Raw genomic sequence first — 19,614 nt, forward strand, 5'->3', positions numbered from 1 at the left:
CCAACTTCGCTTAGAAACTTGGGAGAACTATAGATTTTTGATTTCCAAGTCAAATTTCTACGTGTAAAGAGAGCCGTGGGAGAATCATGCTGCCATCTCATTTTTTCACAAAATCTACAAATATACCACACAAAGATAATTTTTTGTATAAATGTAATTCATCTGGCAATCGAAAAATAAACTTTCAAATAAAGACAGAAAATTTTATAAAAACAATCAAAATTTTCAACGGGTAAATACATTTATTTTTATAATAATTTTGAATCAAACCAAAGTTTAACGTTTAAAGAATCAAAACAAACGGAAAAGTTAATTGGTGACACGCTGAGTAATTGCGCACTTGTGCACAAGTGTATATTAATTTTGTTCACATAATGGTTGTTTGTAACAAAACGAATCGAGATAGATATAGACAAATGTATACATAAATGCTCAGAATGAATAGAGAAGTCGATTAAGCCATGTCTGTCTGTCTGTCCGTCTGTCCGTCCGTCCGTGTACACGATAACTCGAGCAAAAATTGAGATATCTGAACGAAATTTGGTATGTAGATTTCCATTTATCCAAGGTAGGTTGGTATTGAAAATGGGCGTAATCGGACTGTAACCACGCCCACTTCCCTTATAACGGTAATTTGCAGAAATACGAAAACTGCGATATTTTAGTAACTACTGGAGATTATCCACTCAAAATTGATATTTACAATAAGTTTTAGACGAAAAATAAGAATATTATAAATTTTCGGAAAACGGGCTTAGCCACGCCCACTTATGGTTACATATGTATATCTTGGTAACCGCTACACCAATTTCTTCCAAACTTGGCACAGTTGTTGGCACAACATACCAAATGGCCGAAAAGTTTTAAAATCGGACAATAACCACGCCCACATCCCATATAACGGTAATTTAGAGAAATACAAAATCTTCTATAAAACAGTAAATATTAAAGCTAATTTATTCAAAATTGATGCTTGCAACAATTCTTTACCAAGAAATACGTTTATGGTAAAATTTGGGAAAATGGGCGTGGCACCGCCCACTTATGATCACATATATGTATATCGGTAACCGTTATACCAATTTGTGCCAAACTCGGTATTTTTATTGTCCTTGCCACATAAAAGCAAATCGGACTAAAATTGAGGCCGCTTTTCATATATCGGTACATTTCAGAACTGCTTGAAACTTCAAAATTTCGAAATCTAAGGACTCTAATTTACTCAAAATTGATACGCCCCGGATTACCATGTAGCGGTAAGGTGAAAAACATATATTTAATACGTGCGCCGGGTGTTTAATGTTCGGCTCCGCCCGAACTTAGACTTTCTTACTTGTTTTTATTTAAATTTTTGTTTATACGTATTTCACATACTACTTTCTTGACACTGTGGACGCCAGAAGGAACAACACAATACACGTAAATGTTGTTTTTGCTCTAATGCGGAGTCCGCAGGGTACACAATTGGGACTCCTTCTACGATGCGCTGATTCTCCTAGGGAGGCTAGGAGGGCGTGCCAAAGGAGCACATCCACCGCACATAGGGGTATTTGACCGATTTTGGCGGCCAACATTATTTGTATGAAAATTTTAAGTCAAAATGTTTAGAAACGACGTGTTACAACATTTTAAAACTGTACATGTTCAAAATCAAATAAATAGAGTGGAGGATGTCCAAGTATTAGACCAAAACAACGAAAATAAAGTTTCTTGAAGTTTGACATCGATAGACTCCATGGTATCGAGGTCCGATTGTGGAAACATTGATACCTACGGATTCATATCGCCGCGGAGAAGGTTTATATCTAGGTTAGAACATAAAAAGGGTTGCCACCTGCTAAAAAATCGAATGCAACTAAGTTAAATTATTACTACAATATGGGTATCAATCGAGATGTTTTTGAAAAGGCTTTATTTCTAAACAACATGTGGGAGGATTACCATCTGTTTAAAGATTAATTTCAACTTTAATTCAAGGGAATTAGGTAACGGAAATATGTATAACAATACTGGTGTCAGACTGAAAAGTTTAATAAAGTTATAGTTTGAAACTATTTTTAACAGGGCTGCCACTTGCTTAAAAATTAAATTCAATGCATATGATAGGTTAAATTAATTTTAACAATATGGATATGGAAAATGAGATGGTTTGTCACCTGTCAAAAAATGTAACTCAATTAATTTCAATGAATTGCTACGCTAAGGGTATCATCCAAAACGGCTCTGAGGGGGCTTAATTTTCAATTACATTTAGTAGGATTGCTACCTGTTTAAAAAACCAAATTAAAACAAAATAACGTATGATTAAAAAAACACAATATACGGAGTAACCATTATGTTGAATTTTATTGTAATAATTTGCACCTTATCTAACACGCAGAAATTTCATTGTTTGTTTTATTGAAATGTCTTTTAACTTTAATTTTTTAGTGAATCTTTTGTGCCTTCTTAGAATTAATAATTATAAATAATTTCGAATACGTGGCAACTTTGTACACATATCTCCATATACGCTTAAAATTAAAAACATTATCTGAATACAAAATTCCGTCAAAATCGTTACGAGTCGTTTCCTAGGAACCTTTGGATGTAGTATATACATACATATTTACAAAAATTCATTGTTTAAAATAATGAGATACATAAATATATGTAGTTTGAGAAAAAATCTTACGATTTTACTGCCTTAAAAACTTATTAGCAAATTTTTACGAGAACTTACCCTTAAATAGAGAATTTTTTTCTAAATGTACTGACAACTATTTTCTCCCTGCAACTCTCCAAATTTTTATATTGAACCTCTCCTCCCCCACCGTCCTAGCACCCTCTTAACGTTGTCGGGCGTCTTGACTTTCCTCCCCCCTAGCTCCCCCCTTTACTCCTTGAACACTTTTACATAACACCCTGTTTTCAGCAGTTTTTTTGTTTGTTTCCAAACTACGAACTGCCAAGCATACATAACACCCAAGCAAGAATCTAAGTGCCGTTGAGTGGTGTTACATAACTTTATGACTGTAGTTCATTTCTCTATTCCATTAAAATTTGCAAAAATATGATATTTTTCCTTGTAGATCTGCCGGTACCTGTTTATATTATATTTGTATTAAACTATTTGGATTATATGGTATTTCTCTGCTTTACAATTATCCAATTTAATATAACTTAAAAAATGAACACACGATTTAAAGCACATTTTTACAACTTCGGCTTGTATTAAACACATCTAAAAACCAAATAAACAATTATCAACACGGCACTTTGACAGCGCGGTGCGAGCGAGTTAAAGCAAAGAGGGATTAAAAAATAACGGAATCTAGTCACGAATTATATTCTCTTCGCCCTATATTCAGTTATATAAATAGGCAAGCATGAATAAGTGGAAACAATTTTCTCCCATGTTTCTTAACCGATTCGAATGATTGTTGCTTTGTTGGAAAGGTGTTTCGGAGGAGGGGTGCACAAACTTTTAACTTTTCCGATAGGTGGCGCAGGGGTCGAGCTATACTAAAAAATCGCATTTATAGTCCGATGTGCTTCAAACTCAGAATATACATTCGCTACATAAATACACCTGCCAAAAATGAGCTGGCTCCAAAGTCGAGTTATGTCAAATTAAGTTCCATGCAATATGTTCTCATATATATATGTATATATAAACTAGCAGAGCACCCGACGTCGTTCGGGGTAAACAAATCAAAGTATAAAACAGTAATACAAATATTGAGCTAAGCCTAAATGAGAGGAGGAAAACTATTTTCTTCCTGTTTAAATTAAGGCATCCTTATGAACCATAATTTTAGGTTTATCGTACTTCAACTAATATATATTGATCATCACTTTCTGTACTAAAAATCTTGTTCCATTATTAATGTTAGGTGGATTAAGGTAACGATCAAATTTCTAAATTAAAATTTGTCTACTACGGTACACTTTTCTGGTAGAATGTTTAATTCGGGTGAAGTTTTATTCATTATGAATGCACCTTTTCATTTAACAGCATCGCGGGATTAAAAAACGATTTAATCTTTCCATTTCAAAATAATCTAAAGACGGTAAGGTTTAAAAAAAAAAAAACACACACAGTTTTAAATATCCGAGTTATCTAATAGATGAATACATATATGTATATCCCCCTTTTACAAACTCATTTATATATACTTTACTCTGAACACTTCCCATTGATACCTATAAACGAATACCAAAATTCAAGTTCATGTGGCTTATGGTTCCCAATTTACGCCTGATTGAAAATTCCCCCCTAAGGGATGTGCCACGCCCATTATATATATAAGCACCTACGATAGATGTGTCTGCATACCAAATTTAAATTTCATGTGACTTATGGTTTTGAAGTTATAGCTGAACAAATTTTCCACGCCTATGGGCTGTGCCACGCCTCCTTTACAAACTCGTTTATATATACCCTCCTATAAGCACCTACCATTGAAATGTCTGCATACCAAATTTAAAGTTCGTGGGACTTATGGTTCCGAAGTTATGGCTGATACAAAATTCCACGCTAATGAGATGTGCCACGCCCCCTTTCACAAACGCATTTATATATACCTTCATATAAGCACCTACCATTGATTTGTTTGCATATTAAATTTCAAATTCGAGGGACTTATAGTTCCGAAGTTATAGATGATAAAAAAATCCACGCCTATGGGATGCGTGGGACTTATGGTTCCGAAGTTATGGCTGATAAAAATTCCACGCTAATGGGATGCGCCACGCCCCCTTTTACAAACTTATTTATACAGAACTTATTATAAGCACCTACCAGATATGTATATGACTGCATACCCATTTTCAATTTGATGCGACATATGGCTCCGAAGTTATAGCTGATAAAAATTGCAACGAATATGTGATATGCCATGCCCCGTTTCACAAACTCGTTTATATATACCCTCCTATAAATACCTACCATTGATATGTCTGCATGCCAAATTTCAAGTTCGTGGGACTTATGGTTCCGAAGTTATAGCTGATAAAGGATTCCACTTCTATAGGATGTGCCACGCCCCTTTTACAAAGTCATTTATATATACCCTCATACAAGCACCTGCCAATGACATATCTGCATACCAAATTTCAAGTTAGGCGAGCTTATGGTTCCGAAGTTATGGCTGATAAAAAATTGCACGCCTATGGGATCTGCCACGCCCCCTTTTACAAACTCGTTTATATATACCCTCGTATAATCACCTACCATTGATATGTCTGCATACCAAATTTCAAGTCCGTGTGACTTGTGGTTCTGAAGTTATAACTGATAAAGGATTCGACGCCTATAGGATGTGTCACGCCCCCTTTTACAAAGTCATTTATATATACACTCGTATAAGCACTTACTATTGATATGTCTTCATACCAAATTTCAAGTTCGTGTGACTTATGGTTCCGAAGTTATGCTGATAAAAAATTCCACGCCTATGGGATGTGCCACGCCCCCTTTTACAAACCCGCTTATATACCCTCGTATAATCACATACCATTGACATAATTGCATACCAAATTTCAAGTTTGTGTGACTTGTGGTTCCGAAGTTATAACTGATAAAGGATTCTATGCCTATAGGATGTGTCACGCCCCCTTTTACAAAGCCATTTATATATACCCTCATATAATCACCTACCATTGATATGTCTGCGAAAGCTTTCGCTACTCGACTCTCACACCTGCTCTCAGAGAGCACTCTTCAACAAAGTGACATATGCGAGCAGTGGAACCACATTTCCCGCTCATTAAGTACCGCCGCCGAAGAAGTAGTCGGATTTCAGCGAGCCCGAAAGAACAACTGGTACGATGAGGAGTGTCAGGAAGCTGCAGAGAAAAAAGATGCCGCCTACAGGGCCACGCTGCGATCGGGCGCAACGCGCGCTATGTGGGACCGCTATAGGGATCTGAAGAGGGAAGCGAGACGTATTTGCCGCAACAAGAAGAGAGAGGCAGAAATACGTGAGTGCGAAGAGCTGGAAATGCTGGCTGACAGGAGGAATGCCCGAAAATTTTACCAGAGAGTTAGGCGACTTACGGAAGGTTTAAAGACCGGGGCGCACTCCTGTAAGAACAATAATGGCGACCTAGTAACTGATGTCCAGAGCGTACTTAAATTATGGAGGGAACACTTTTCCGCCCTACTAAATGGTAGCAGCACGGAAAGTTGTGGAGAAGAATAACCCGAGCCCGCAGTCGATGATGACGGAGTCGACGTTCCACCGCCTGACTATGACGAGGTACGTATAGCAATAACGCGGCTGAAAAACAACAAAGCCGCTGGAGCTGACAGCCTGCCAGCTGAGCTATTCAAGTACGGCGGCGAGGAGTTGATAAGGTGCATGCATCAACTCTTGTGCAGAATATGGTCAGATGAACGCATGCCCGACGACTGGAATTTAAGTGTGCTCTGCCCAATCCACAAGAAAGGTGACCCCGCCATTCGCGCCAACTACCGCGGGATCAGCCTTCTAAGCATAGGTTACAAGGTCTTATCGAGCGTATTGTGTGAAAGACTGAAGCCCACCGTCAATGAACTGATTGGGCCTTATCAGTGTGGCTTTAGACCTGGCAAATCCACCATAGACCAGGTACTCACAATACGCCAAATCTTGGAAAAGACCCGCGAGAAAAGGATCGACACTCACCACCTATTTGTCGACTTTAAAGCCGCTTTTGACAGCACTAAAAGGAGTTGCCTATACGCCGCTATGTCTGAATTTGGCATCCCCTCAAAACTCATACGGCTGTGTAAAATGACGTTGAGCAATACCACCAGCTCCGTCAGAATTGGAAAAGAAAACAAAACGGGGTTTCAGACAGGGCGACTCCCTTTCATGTGACTTCTTTAATCTGATGTTGGAGAAGATAATAAGAGCTGCAGAACTGAACCGCTCAGGAACAATTTACTACAAGAGCGTGCAATTGCTGGCTTATGCCGATGACATCGACATCATCGGTAACAAAAACCGCGAAGTCTGTTCTGCCTTTTCCAAGTTGGATAGGGAATCAAAGCGCATGGGTCTGGTGGTAAACGAGGACAAGACGAAGTATCTCCTGTCATCAAACAAACAGTCAGCACATTCGCGCCTTGGCACCTACGTCACTGTTGACAGTTACAATTTCGAGAAAGTAGAGAATTTCGTTTACTTGGGAACCAGCATTAACACCGATAATAATGTCAGCATTGAAATCCAACGTCTTGCCAACAAGTGCTACTTTGGACTGAGTAGGCAATTCAGGAGTAAAGTCCTCTCTCGACGCACGAAAACCACGCTCTATAAGTCACTCATCATGCCCGTGCTGGTATATGGCGCAGAAGCATGGACAATGACAACATCCGATGAGGCGGCTCTTGGAGTGTTTGAGAGAAAGATTTTGCGGAAGATTTACGGTCCTTTACACGTTGGCGACGGCGAGTACCGCAGACGATGGAACGATGAGCTGTATGAGCTTTACAACGATATGGACATAGTGCAGCGAATTAAAATACAGCGGCTCCGCTGGCTTGGTCATGTCGTTCGAATGGACACCGACGCTCAAGCTCTGAAAGTATTCAACTCGGAACCCGCTGGTGGTAGCAGAGGAAGAGGGAGGCCCCCACTGCGATGGAAAGATCAGGTGGAGAAGGACTTGGCTTCACTTGGCGTTTCCAATTGGCGTCAGTTGGCACAGAGGAGAAACGACTGGCATGCTTTGCTGAACTCGGCCAAAATCGCTTAGGCGGTTACAGCGCCAAAAAAGAAGAAGAAGAAGAATTGATATGTCTGCATATTCGTGTGACTTATGGTTCCGAAGTTATAGCTGATAAAAAATTCCACGCCTATGGGATGTTCCACGCCCCCTTTTGCAAACTCGTTTATATATACCCTCCTATAAGCACCTACCGTTGATATGTCTGCATACCAAATTTCAAGTGGTCTGGAAGTTATGGCTGATTAAAAATTTCACGCCTATGGGGGTGCCACGCCCCTTGTCGGATCCCAATTTTTTTCACCCTCTTATAGGCCCAGGTGTCATGGCAATACTCTGGCAAAATTTTGTTCGATTCTGTCCGTCTGTTTAGACTGCAACCTGGCACATACATACATACTTCCACAAATATATAGTAGATATATCCTTCTCTTTGCGTAAAATAATTTTTGGGGATGTCTCGGCCACAGGGCCACCTATCGTGTAAGTTTCAAGTCCAAATATTTCTATTCAATTGGCTAAATTGTTTTCTAAATATGAGCCAAATCAGCAAGTAAATGTAATTTTTTAGGAATATTCTGACCCCAGCGCCACCTAGCGAGCAAATTTTTTTCAGAAATATTTCTTTTCAAGGTACTGATATATGTTCCAAATATGAACCAAATCAGTCCAGCCGTTTAATAGTTTAGTGACATTCAATGTACAGAAAACTGTATGAAATTGTGAAATGGTGACGTCTCAGCATTCTTCATTTTTCGGCAACAATAACAAAAAATTTCAATTTTTTTTAAATCAAAGAACCTTCCACACAGAAGCTCCAAAAATGTGCTTTTTACAGAATTTGAAATCGGTTTAGCCGTTTGGTCAGGCATCGCGGTCATACGAAAAACATTTCATTTTTAACCGACTTCCAAAAAAGGAGGAGGTTATCAGTTCGTCGGAATATTTTTTTTTTTTTTTTTTTTTATGTATGTTACCGCATAACTTTGGACCACGTCAACCGTGGTAGGAAAGGTAGTGTCTCAGAGGTGGTCCCATACTAATCTGGTTAAGATCCGATCAGCGGATCATGAGATATATATATATATATTTTTTTTTATATGAGAGTTGAAGTCGGTTTTTTTTTTTTTAAATTACTAGTTATATATATAGATACATAGGCAAGCATGAATAATTGGGAACAATTTGCTCCTATGTTTCTAAACCGATCCGAATGATTGCTGCTTTGTTGGAAAGGTGTTTCGGAGGAGGAGTGCACAAACTTTTAACTTTTCCGATAGGTGGCGCAGGGGTCGAGCATTTATAGTCCGATGTGCTTCAAACTCAGAATATATATTCACTACATAAGGATAAATACACCTGCCAAAATTAAGCCCGATAGGTGCCTTCAAAGTCGAGTTATGGCAAGTTAAGGTCCATGCAATATGTTTCCATATCTTATATATTAATTCGCAAACATGATTTTTGTGGTACACTTTTGAGGTACTTAATCCCCATTGATTTAAATGAAACTAATATCAGATGAAAGATGAGTTGGTGGAGATGTGCCGAATTTAGGTTTAACCCTCTAAGGGCCACTTTGAGCGAAACACTAAAAAAAACTATTTAAAGTCCTGATTGGTACAAGTTCAGCCCGAATTTCAGTTAGAGAATCAACATGTCAGCTTATATATTACCAGCTGGTGCCCGCGACCTTGTCTGCGTAATAAAATGCTCACTTACAAATAGCAGAAAGAAAAACTATTAACATTAACTTTAATTTAAAATACTTTATTTACAAAATTTCCTTAAAAACTACGTTTGACGTTTTTCCTTCGCTAGCTAAAATGTTGCAAAGTTGGCCGTGTGAGAAACAGCTGGTCCTTAGATCAACACCAACGGCATTTAGCGTCTGCCCCTGCGACTTGTTAATAGTCATAGCAAAGCAAACGCTTACAGGAAACTGTATCCTTTTAAATTGAAAATTATTTGGAATAAGTGGTATTCGTGGTATGAAAACGACTTCGCCTGCGCCACAACCCGTTAAAATTTCTTCTTCAATAATATTTTTGTGTAACTTCATCACTTTCAGTCTAGTGCCATTACACAATTTTGGAGGGGTTATATTTCGAAGGAGCATAATAGGTACACCGACTTTAAGAGATATTTTGTGCGCAGGAAGACCCTTTGCAGTAAGTGTATTTCAAAATTCTACCGGATAATTTGTAACATCATCTTGGTCGACTACAGTGTTTATTGACGTGTAAACTATTTCACTCCCTTCGATAGCTGATAGGATATTATTGTTAATTTCCGCTGCTTGGTCGTTCTTGGGTGTCAAAATCGCTCGTTCACATATCCAGGAGTTTTGCTGTTGTAATATTTGTGCAACGTCTTCGTACACTGCATGAATGAGTTCCGTTTCCGTAGAAACAATCTTGCCAATCGTGTTTGGTAGCGTTATTTGGTTATCTATTTCTGGTAAACTTCCTTCACCAATTTTCAGGAACACATTACAAAATTCTTGAGCTCGTAAGTCATCACCAAGTTACACTCTCATATTGACTGTTAAACGCACTCTTCGAATCTGTGACCAAAGGAAAGATCGTTTTAGGGAGGCGTTTATCTCGTCAGCCCTTGCACCTTTTGTTACTACAGGCAGTGTTTGGCGAAAATCACCACAATAGCGAACTGTAACCATTCCCATTAGCTGGTTTTTTCTGCGAATATCTCTCAAGGTTCGATCTACAGCTTCTACACCTTTTCTGTTCGCCATCGTGCATTCATCCCATACAAGTAAACAGCAGTCTTGTATAACGTTTGCTTTGTCACTATTGCGTGAAACTGCGCATATTGGGAATTCGCTACTGTCTAAGTCTATAGGGATCTTGAACATCGTGTGCGCTGTTTTCCCACCAGGTAATAATGTGGCAGCAATCCCAGAAGATGCTACTGCAAGTGCTATTTTGCCTTGTCTTCTGGTTTCTGACAAGACAGCTGTGGTAAGAAAAGTTTTCCCAGTTCCACCAGGAGCATCTAGAAAAAATATTTTTCCAGCATTTTCATTCACGCTTTGGAGGACGGCATCATAAATTACTTTTTGTTCGGGCGTGAACTTTGCCGTATAACAATTAACGATTTCAGCCATCGTATCTGAACCGTAGTTTGTCTCAGCGGCATACTCTCGATTCACATAAGGTTCATGAAGCAATTGTTGTGGACTTGGTAGCCCGTACCCACTCAATAAATTACCTCCAATGGAGACGACGACATTATGCGACCGTTTGTTCGCACAATATCATCGTCCGAATTACGTCTTAGAGCACGTAAGAAATCTTCTGACAGATGATGCTGATATTTGTTCCATAACTCCAGTGGATTTGAAAGTCCGCAAAACACCAACATGACCGCGAACAAATGTCTCATCCGGCAGGGACTATCACTGATGCTAGCTTCCTCAAGAGTTTCAATCCAATGTTGGTCACAGTCAAGTAGACGATGTGCTCTGCAGGCTGCGTGAAACGTGGGATACGTAACGCCATCGACTGTCTTTAAGAACGTAAAGGAAGTTGGACCCTCACAGGGTGCAGTAATAAACGGAAATAATAGCATTCATTATTATTAGGATGTACTGTATAAACCCTACCAAGTGCTTTGTCTTTAAAAATTCCTGGGAACCCTTCTACCAAACTACCGCGTTTGCGTCGATTAAATTCAGCTTTTTCGCTTATCGTACGTGTAGTATAACGGTACTTCATCATACATCAGAGTTTTTGCAAATTGGTCTTCTGTGCATAATGTAAAATATGCCAAAAGTTTTGTTTGGCGAGGGTTTTCAACATTCTGTCTAACGTTATCTGGATTAAAATAAATTCGCTGGCCATTCTCCAAGTGAACGTCTAAATGCATGACTGTAGGATATCGATCATGTATGGAAAATCCCAAGATCCACCAAACTGCTACGGATGTACATATGCAGCGACCCGTCTGGTATTCGGTCACTTCGTCTTGGTCAACGACCTGCAAAGCAAATGTAGCTTGGTCGCTACCTTTATTTACATACTTGCAGACATACTTAATAGACTTGACGCTGCTGCAAGACTCAACATTTATATGAACTTGGAATGTTCTAGAAAGAACTTTGGAATATGGAACGATCCAGGTATTGTTAACATCAAACGTTTGCCCATGCATATTCACCTCACAAGTGAATCCACAATCCGCGGGTGATCGACGGCGATGTAATGGATACCCATCGTCATCAGTGATGGTTTCGCTGAAAAACTTTTTTGGGAACCTCTTTGAGCAATGTCCGTCTTTCATGCGAGGTGAACTTGTATTCAATGAACCACAGGGACCATGAATAATGTGACCAACTATTTCATAGCTCAAAGCAGTACAGGCTAGGTTGGGTTAGGTTAACGCCACGAGCCGATTACCAAATTTCGAATGAGGCTAATTTCGATCCCTGAGCGCTAAGTGTTAATTCATAAGAGCGAGCCAAAATCCTTCCATCTTAGCCTCGCGAAGGTTGGACAGTCTAGAAGAAAGTGTGGAGATGATTTCACTTTATCTTCCTCTTGGCAGCTGATACAAAAGGGATCAGTTGAAATTTCTAGTCTTACCGAGTGAATATCAATCGCGTAATGGCCTGTCAGAACCCCCTTCAGTAGCTCTTGAGAGGTAATGTGGTATTCGGCACCTTTAAAGCGTAACGATGGGTCACTCGTGTCTTGCGCTACAAAAAGTATTTGAAAGTGCCTTATAAAAACATTTTCTGCAGCGGAGAAACGTCTTCTTTTCCTCTTTTATGTCACAAAAGGAGCATCGCTTTCTTTTGTCTTTTATTATGTATTAATAGTATATGAGATTTCATTATAGCAAGTACGAAGTATGCATGATAATCTAGCGCTCTCGGAGCTCACTCTAGGCCCAACCCATCCAAGAGTGTACCGCAGGAGGACAGAGGCGTCCGTAGTTGCTCCTTATCTCGGGATAACGTTTTAAGGGTGCCTTTCCAACGCCAGGTCATCAGCCACGCAGTTTTCCGCGATGTTACTGTGACCCGGCACCTAAACTACAATAAGTACCTAAAAAGTACTCTGGCGCGATGGATAAAGAAGTCAAATATTCCTTTACCGATTTCTAATGCACCATCACACCCTTTAGCAGTGAGTCTACCGCTTCCTTGATGACAGCTATTTCTACCTGGAAGACACTGCAGAAGTCCGGAGCCTTAGTAACCTTAGTAGGTAGAGATAGCTTCTGGAAGGCATTTCAGAGGCGCTGTAATCTATGTGTTCAGGGCGAAGTCAAAGCCCCCCCGCCCCTTCCCCCCATAAATCCAGAGTGTTACCACCCGCTTTCCCTTAGCCTAATAGCAGTTCGTGCTACTACAATTCTGTCTACAATATCCTCAGGCGCCGTGTTCAACGTGACGTTAAGCGCCCTTGTAGGTGTGGTTCCTAATGCTCCACTAATTCCTTATTTACAAGTGTAGCTTTCTCTAGCGGGTTCTACCAGACAAGGGCTCCGTGAAACAAGATCAGCTTAAATCTGGTTCTATAGAGATAACGAATTAGCTTTTACCGATAGCTAGTTTTGCTGAGATTTACTGCGAGGCCACTCTTGATCGCCCACCTAGTTACCAGCATCAGGTAACTTTAAAGCAGAAAAAAAGGGTGTATAGAAACCGTCCCTTAACCAAAAGATTCACATAACCTACATAGGCGAGCACCCGACATACCACTTTTTCAGTTCCTCCAGAAAGTCGTTTACAACCGCAACGCAGAGCAGGGGAGGGAGAACATCACCTTTTGAAGTACCCATATTGTCTCTGCACTGCAGTGCAGGCGCTCCCCCACCTCGCCGCGACAGTTCTGTCACAAAGTAAGCAGTAGATAAGCCTTATTCGGTTGCTTTTAACCCCCAGATTATGAATAGACTTGACTATTGCCTCTTGACCTTGCAATAAGTATGTTGAGTTTTTGAAAGATAGTCACGAAGAATCGCGTTTCTTATATACAGGTCTATCCATCTCTCTAGGGGTTTTAGCAAAAACAAAGACAGACTGATAGGCCTAAAATCTCTAGGAGAAACATGAGAGCCTTTTCCGGCCTTCGGGATGAACGCAAAAGTGCCAACCCTCCAAGCCTTGGGGATGTACCTGGTCCTCACGCAGTTCGCCAGTTTGATGCAATCGGTCCCCGGCGACTTTAATTATTTGAACGAATTTATCGCCAAAGCCATGTTACGAAGAAGTACAAAATACAAGAACGAAGTGCAAGAGCTAAAAAAGAAGTACTGTACTTCCGAAAGAAGTACGGTTGGTCACATTAACCATGAATCATATGACTTTTGACAATTTGATGAAGAGCAGAGTCTAAGTTAGGATCTGGTATCTCAGCGCTGATAACTTTATCGATCTCAATATTTCCGGATTTTTTCGTCCAACCATAGCAAAATGTGGCAGGCCACGCTTTTGCCATTCAACTCAATACATGTGACAGCGGACTGACCCGAATACTTTTTCGTGCGCAAGAATACTCATTAGGAACTTTAATTTTAAGTTAAACACCCGAGAGACTAAGTCATGTCTATCGAACGGCTGTTGCCCTTCAAGAAGCTCGCAAGTGATCTCAGGCCACTTAGGATTGGTGGTGATTGTAATAAATAAATCTGGACGGCCATACTTTCGCACATAGCAAAAGGCGTCTCGCGTGCGTGAGTGCATGTATCGCGGACTTCCTGTAAACGTTGAAGGGATGATTATTTTTCGGCCTAAGTTTTGCGGATCTATATCCTGCCGAATAGCGTCTCTTAAGTCGATATATTTTTCTACTCGTAGCTATTTTTGATGGCATCGAATGAACATTAAACGCTCCGTTTCAATTTTATCATACTGATCGACCAAAAATTGATTGAAGAGCGCACGATAACAATGCAAATGGGGACTTTCATTGGCACGAAGTGGAATAAAATAACTATAAAGCCAATACCTTTTTATTTGGAGTTGGGAGGCCTGTAGCAGGATTAACGGTATTCACTGCTAAATTATAGCCATCCTCTCCCCGACAATACATGAGTGGGTATTGCAGGCAATCGTAAGAACGATGTGTCTCACTTATTCTTTGAAGACGATCATAATGCATGCGCAAAACAATGTATCTTTGTCACATTCTTGGTTGACCAGCAATATGGCGACTTAATTGATTGCAGCTGCATTGTACCGTCCTGGATGAGCTGCAATCGGTCTTTTCTCAGCGGAAATTACAAACTTATAGTTATTGTTCACATCGTTAGTCATATACTCCAGAGCCGTTTTAAAGCTCTGACATAAGGATTTACGTCGTGCAAAATTCTCTGTAGCCCATTGGTTATGGCAGGGTCCAAATTGGGTATATGTTGCCTTCTAACGTTTGCTTGTTCAGCGTAGTCCGTGATGAAATACACTTGCAAAAATTTACGCACATTAGTAGGTAACAGAGGTCCGATAAGATCATAAACTTGTCCCTGTATTTTAAACGTTGGCATAAAGGATCCCTCCAAAATTCGTTTCGCTCCAAACGAAGTCATTTGAGAAATACCTTCGATTTTGGATGACCTCCTCTTAACAGTGCATCAAGCAGATCTGGCGGTTTCTGAAATGGAGGCAAACGCACTTTTCCTTGAGTACAACACATGCTATTTGGTTCTGCCTTCCATTTTCGAGCATTGCAATGCAAGCAAACTTTTGTCATCCCACCAATATAACCGTGATCAGGGTACTTTAAGTTAATGTTATAATTGAAACCGCTTTTAAACTTTTGTGACCATGATAGCCCCGGGGACTGAGGGATTCTAATTCTCGACATTCTTCTTGCATCTTTTGACTTATAATGAAGGTTACTTTTCCTTCTCAAAGGCATCTTTTTAACTCTTATTAATTTAATGAAAGTCCCTAAAAAGCAAGGCGAGAAATTCGTAAATAACTGAAATTAATTGTTTTACATAAGTAAGTGTTTTTAAAGAATTAAATATTGGTATTGGTCTACCAAGAAAACGAATAAGCAAGGGCGGAGTGCCTCTGTCACTTTTCGAAGTCTTGTGTTTTTGTCTCCAAATCACTGACTAAAGTAGTGCCCCTTGGGTCCCAAGACTTTTTTTCAACTAAAAATTATTCAATGTTGAGGCATTGTTATTGTTTCAAAATACACATTAACACAATATGGGGCACACTCGAAAGGAATGTAATTACGTCGAATGTGCCCCGAACAATTTTTTCTTATTATTGTTTTTTACATTTTGAATACTCACACACTCTTTTTCAAAATAATATTATTGTGTTGAACTTTTTATATTTTTATCACTCTTATGCACCAGAATAGCAAAACTTGTTTGACACAAAATTGTATACATACCAAAACATATGTTACTCAATCAGCTGGTAAGACAGAGATGCCAGATTATCTCATATCATAAGGGTGGGTTTTCAATACACTAAAATGAGGTTCGAAATGTTTCGTATGAAAAGTCTTCACATGCACATGCTTGGAATTTTTGTTTAATATCTCAACTCCAATGCAACTTAGCGTGTCTATTTTTTCAAAACAATTTTTCTTCATATACGTAACATATGTTTCGAATAAAAAAAAGTCATCATTAAAGTAATAAACGTTTCGAATTTGCATTAAAAAAATCAGTTCATAAATATGGTTTTTATCGGGTCAGTTTTTCGCAAATGCCTTTTTCACCATTTAGGTAGCTTATACTTTAAATTTGAACGAAATCGGTCATAAATACGACTTTTATAAATAACTCGACTCCCGCGCTACCTAGCGGGTCTATTTTTGGTAAACGTATTTTCCATCATGCTGGTAGCTCACATTTTGAATTTAAAAGAATTCGGTTCATAAATACATAAATCGGTTCATATATTTTTATAAATAACACGACCCCAGCGCCACCTAGCGGGTCTATTTTTCGCATACGTATTTTTCATCATGGAGGTAGCACACGTTTTGAATTTGAACGAAATCGGTTCATAAATACGTCTTTTATAAATAACTCGACCCCAGCACCACCTAGCGAGTTTTCTGGTAGCCTATAATAGGACCATATATGCAAGGTATAACCTCTGAAAATTTGAAAATTTGCAGTAGTTTTTGACTTAACTCTGAACAACGAAAACGGCTCTTGCTTTATATCAGTGCCCGCCAAAAAGAGAAAAGTCTTAAAATGAGAATGTATTAGTTATGAAACAAAAAATGAGAATGTGTTGGTGGTAATGCACGGAAAAAAAATTCTGTGTTGTATTACTTTTTATAAGAACTTTGTCCCCTTTCAGACACGTCAAGTCTTGAAAGCAATTTTTTTCGCATTCTCTTTTGTGTTTTCTATTTGCTTCCACACGCGTCAACTTTAATTGAATTCAAGTCCTTGGTTCTTAAATGGGAAGCAACGAAAACATCAAAAGAGACAAGAAAACTTGAAACGAATTGACGGTACGGAGGTATCTGTACTCTTCCCCTCTCTTCCCACCTCCTTCGCCCACGAATGAGCAGACTTGAGAGCAAGACTTGACGTGTCTGAAAGGGGACTTTGGTATGTTTTTTGCCGTTTTTTCATTGTGCGCTATTTTTTAGATCTAAACAACATAGAAACATATAATGAAAGTTAACGGCCCTAAGAAAGGAAAAAGTTGGTAAAATTTTGTATGTATTGTACAAAATTATTATTATTTTTTTATAATTTAAGTGTGGATTTCTGAGCAAAGAAGATAACGTGCTTCGAGCACTCTGAATATTAAAAGAAAATTTCGTTGATTTCAAGTAGAAATAAAATAAAAATATATATATCTAATATATATTTATTTTAAAATTAGGTAAAACTTGACCTTTAAGAACAATTTAAAATAACGATTAAACCAAAAGATAAATAAAAAAACATATTGTATGTTTTAATTGAGGACTAGTCTGGTATTAAAAAAAAATACATAATTCACAAAGTTCTTTTAATATGAAGAAAAAGCACGACTTGGTACCATATACATACCTATTTCTAGGGGTGTATGTACGAAAAATTGTGTTATAAAATTTTTTAATGAATATTCATTCATTCTGCTCAGGTACCTACTTTATTCAACAATAATGCGTCATGAACCTGCTACGCCTATTGTTTGCATGCAACTAAATAAAATTTGTTGCTCTTCTACTCTTTCTGTTGACGTTCGGATTGTGTACGTGTAAGAAGCCGATTGTTTACATGTGAAAGGCCGAATATAGTTCGTTTCCCAGGAAAGTGTTTGGCGGGCACTGCTTTATATATATAGATTACGCATTCGAATTCCCATACAAATATAATTCTCCCTTCTGTGCCAATGAATTATAAGATTACTAAACCGAAGGTATATAGCCCCACCTAACAATATTAGTGACATAGAAGAAAACAGGTGCTGATGGAGCTTAAAATCGTCACAAGCAAAATAAAAAAGTGTATGAAATAAGTGATGTGGTCGAATTTCGACCACTGGGCGATACCAGTTCAGTTAAAAAGAAAAAAGTGCGTTTGGAAAATTCGACTTTTGGCCGCCTAAATCGGCCAAATACGCTTCTGTGCGCTGGAGAAAAGGGCATTCTCAATATCAATGAAAAAAAATAAAAGAGTGACCTCACACAGATAATCCGCAAAGACTCCGTGCGGACTCTTATTCGCCTATGATTTTGATAAAAGGACTCCTTAATTCATCCGAAGATAACCAAGATGGAGTATTTTGGGAGTACTCCGATAATAATCTGGAAAGGAGGTTTTTCAAAATGCTCTTATTTTGTTTATAATTAGTGCCAAGGGTCCTAATTCACATAGAAGAAATAAAGAAACAAATTAAATTAATTGTTGCTGTATAATTATTACTGAACAATGGAAAAGTTATTTTCGTCTCCTGAGACGAAAATCGTTAGATTACAACTTTTTTATCTTTTAATAATTTTCTGGGACTTTTATTCTTATTGTCTCGCGGGATGATTATTCTACGATGGAAATTATTTTCGTCTTCTCATAATAATTATATGGGACTTTTATTGAACTGAGGCTTCTTAATTAAGTTCGGAGGTTTAACGCGTTAAATATTTAACGCCACGATCGTTCGATTTTTGAGGATTGTCAAACGGAAGAGCTTTGCTTTTACGTGGTTTAAGTTTTTTGCAAAGGGTTGCCACATGTTGGAAAATCAAATTAAAATAATGGACCTCTGAGATATTAACGTTTAATTTTGTGAAATCGGCTGTGCTTGTGCATGTTGGAAAATCAAATTAAAATAATCGAACTCTGAGATATTAACGTTTAATTTTGTGAAACCGGCTGTGCTTGTAATAATTCCATTAAGAGAAAAAGTGGGACGTAAATCATTTCCGTCTTAAAATAAACGCCCCACGAGACGAAAAATATAAAAATTTCATATAATTATTACGAGAAGACGTCCCAATAAACGCCAAAAAAAAATTTTTCTACAACCTTGGAGAAATTCATAGTTCTCAAGTTGATATCCAATATCATTCTCCAACTCATCTCTAAAAAGGGATAGAAAATCGAATTTTTGATTATCAAGTGAAAAACTAAAGCTATATAAAGGGAAAAATACCAACAAAAAGGAAATAATCTTCAAAGTATTCTCAAATAGTCTTGAAAGAAAATAAAACGCGAAGTAAATCAAGTGGCAAATTTACTGTCGGACTGTATGTATACTGTGAAGTGAATTATTATAATAAGATATTGATTAACTATATACTACATAAGGAGTAATAAAATGAAAAATTAATATTTAAATTCATCTATGTATGTCATTTCAATCAAAAAGTATACGGTATTTTACTATTTAAATTTCAGTATTTCAGTGATATGATTGAGACCAATTTGAGAATTACATTGGAGTTCAAGCTGACAAATAGCAATTTCTCAAATTGA

Source organism: Rhagoletis pomonella, unplaced genomic scaffold, assembly GCF_013731165.1.
Source record: "Rhagoletis pomonella isolate Grant_MI unplaced genomic scaffold, Rhpom_1.0 Rhpom_scaffold_00003, whole genome shotgun sequence".
NCBI classification, from domain to species: Eukaryota; Metazoa; Arthropoda; class Insecta; order Diptera; family Tephritidae; genus Rhagoletis; species Rhagoletis pomonella.